The sequence below is a fragment of the Camelina sativa genome, chromosome 10, assembly GCF_000633955.1.
Source record: "Camelina sativa cultivar DH55 chromosome 10, Cs, whole genome shotgun sequence".
Taxonomy (NCBI): Eukaryota; Viridiplantae; Streptophyta; class Magnoliopsida; order Brassicales; family Brassicaceae; genus Camelina; species Camelina sativa.
This window is the reverse complement of record NC_025694.1, coordinates 16758060-16761070: the sequence shown is the minus strand read 5'-3', so window position 1 is coordinate 16761070 and position 3011 is coordinate 16758060.

Below are 3011 nucleotides of genomic sequence, written 5' to 3'. Positions count from 1 at the left end.
AAACCATAAAACCGAGATATTAAAGTGAGAAAACGACCTAGGTCGTGTTTTTGTGGGTTGTCGCTGCTTGAAACAGAGAGAAAAGGAGAGAAACAGTTTCTTAAGGTTTTGGAGAGAGTTTGTGAGATTTGAAGGCGTTTTTGGAGAGATCTTGCTGTGGAAGTGAGGATTCAAGGCTAGGAACGTGTTATAAGGTTTCTGGGAGTGTAGGATTCGTTGCTGTTGGTCTAAATCTTCCTACAAAGAGGTGAGTGCATGACCATGGCTAATCTAAGCCTTTGATTCCTTGTACTTGCTTTTTTGTTGTTGTTTTGTGTGTTTTTCTTGCTGGGATTTGTTGCTAAAGGTTCCTATGGACGCATATGGTTTGGGTTTTGAGTATTGGGCGATTTGGAGGAGGTTGGGAGCGAGATTTGACTCTCGGCTTCGAGCGGATCACAGTTGCAGAGGGAGTGTCAATCGACACCAAGTGGTGTCGGTCGATAGCAGCAAATCAGGAATCGATCGACACTGTGGGGTAGTGTCAGTCGACACCAAGGCCAGTGTCAATCGACACTCGGCTAGTGTCGGTCGACACCTCCCTTCCAGCGAGATGATGTTTGGTTTCCTGGTTTGTATGAATTGCTTGTTGATTGTTTGGAAATTTGGAATCATTATTGCTTGTGTGTATAGCCCAGTAGATGGGAGGATTGCCTCACTGAGTGTTTATCAAATACTCATGCATCTCAATTTGTGTTTGTGGTGCAGGTAAAGGCAAAGTGTGATCGTGGAATCAAGGCGATGAAGAGGAGGATGTCCTAGGGACTTGATTGGTTGTTGTGTGGCATTGCTAGGCTTCCTAGAGTTGGGTCATTAGAACATTGGTAGGATTTGTGGTTCTATGTTTCCCTGTTGTTTGGTTATTGGAATTGATATACTTGATTATTGGTTATTAATTATTGGATAATTTGTTGGTTATTGGTATTCGTATTATTTACGCTGTTTGGTTTTATTTATTTATATTATATATTATTATTATTATTATTATTTAATTAAAAAAAACGGGTCGGCCGTTTCAGTTTGGTATTAGAGCCCTTACGGTTCTAGGTTTGGGTTCACTAGTTTTCTGTTGTTGATGTTGGGATTGCATGCTTTGATTGATTATGTCAGTTAGTCAATTGTGTGTGGTATGGAGTCTAGAACATCCTCTTTGAGCCTATAGTGTGATTCCACGATGAGTTTATGTTTTTGTGTTATGATAATTGTGTGCTTAGCCTTCTGTTCATGGTAGTGCATAGGGTTAGAGAGGATGCTGTTGCTGGTCGTGGTCGTGGTTGTGGACGGAGACGTGGTCGGGGTAGGGGCAGATTCCCAGAGGCTACTGAGACTGTGGACCAGAGTGTGACAGCAGAAGGTGTCGGCGAGTCGCAGGGTGTCCAGGGGGATTCCATGAGTGTGACCGGAGGTGGCGGTGTTGATGCTCCAGTAGTCGGTGATATTAGGGCCCCAGGTGTGGGAGTCCCAGTGGGTTGAGTCCCAGGTGTCGACCTTGTGGGTTTGCTGGCACAGTTGATAGCGCGGTTGCCGCCAGTGGCACTGGCTCAGGCTCAGGTAGTGCCACCAGTGGTGGCAGAGGAGCAGCAGCCAATGGCTGCGGATGTGGGGGTCCATTCTCGTTATATCAGCATGCTGACAGAGATGATCCGTATTGGTACAGAGCGGTGGAACCAGTGCCAGGGGCGATCACAGGTATAATTTATGGTACTTTGTCTTTGTGAATTCTTAGTAAGTTCAGATTTTATGTTGTCCTGTGATAAAGTGTTAGGTTCTCAACACATGAGGTTTGTGTAGGGACCTTATTTCTGGGCGGGTTTAAGTCCCACGTTATGTTTGATTCTGGAGCTACTCATAGCTTCATTACCCCGGAGTGTGTAGAGAGTGCGAGTATCATGGGAAATCCCGGAGAGCGTGTGGGAGTTGTCAGAGTTGCTAGAGGCAAGTTTCTGGGAGTTATTGGTCGAGCGAGGGGTATTGATATTCAGATCGCGGGAGAGTATTGGCCTGCGGATTTGCTTATCAGTCCAGTGGAGATGTATGACGTTATCTTGGGGATGGACTGGTTGCATCAGAATATGGTTCATCTAGATTGGAGTTTGAGCGCTCAGGAGGGAAGTTGGTTTTTCAGGGGATTATACCGACTTCGGGGAGTCTCGTGATCTCGGCCATTCAGGCTGGGAAGATGATCGAGAAGGGCTATGAGGCTTATTTGGTTACTATATATATGCCAGACTCAGTGGGGAAGTCTACGGTTAGCGGTATCCAGATTGTGGAGGAGTTTGAGGATGTGTTCCAGTCATTGCAGGGATTACAACCTTCTCGGTCTGATCCTTTTACGATTGAACTGGAACCAGGGACGACACCGTTATCCAAGGCTCCTTATAGGATGGCTCCGGTAGAGATGACAGAGCTGAAGAAGCAGCTAGACGATTTGTTGAGCAAGGGATTCATTCGTCCTAGTGTATCACCGTGGGGAGCGCCGGTGTTATTCATTAAGAAGAAGGATGGGAGTTTCCGCTTGTATATTGATTACAGGGGTCTCAACCGGGTCACTGTGAAGAACAAGTACCCTCTTCCGAGGATCGATGAGTTGTTGGATCAGTTGAGAGGTGCTACTTGGTTCTCCAAGATAGATGGGGCAGATGTGAGGAAGACTGCTTTCAGGACGAGGTATGGGCATTATGAGTTTGTGGTGATGCTGTTTGGGTTGACTAACGCGCCATCAACGTTTATGAGAATGATGAACAGGGTGTTTCAGGAGTTTATGGACGTGTCTGTCATCATTTTCATCGACGACATCCTGGTTTATTCTAAGAGTCCTGAAGAGCATGCAATGCATTTGAGGGCAGTTCTGGAGAAGCTGCGGGAGCAGAAGTTGTTTGCTAAGTTGAGCAAGTGTAGTTTCTGGCAGCGTGAGATGGGTTTTCTGGGTCATTTTGTGTCTGCAGATGGGATTTCTGTAGATCCGGAGAAGA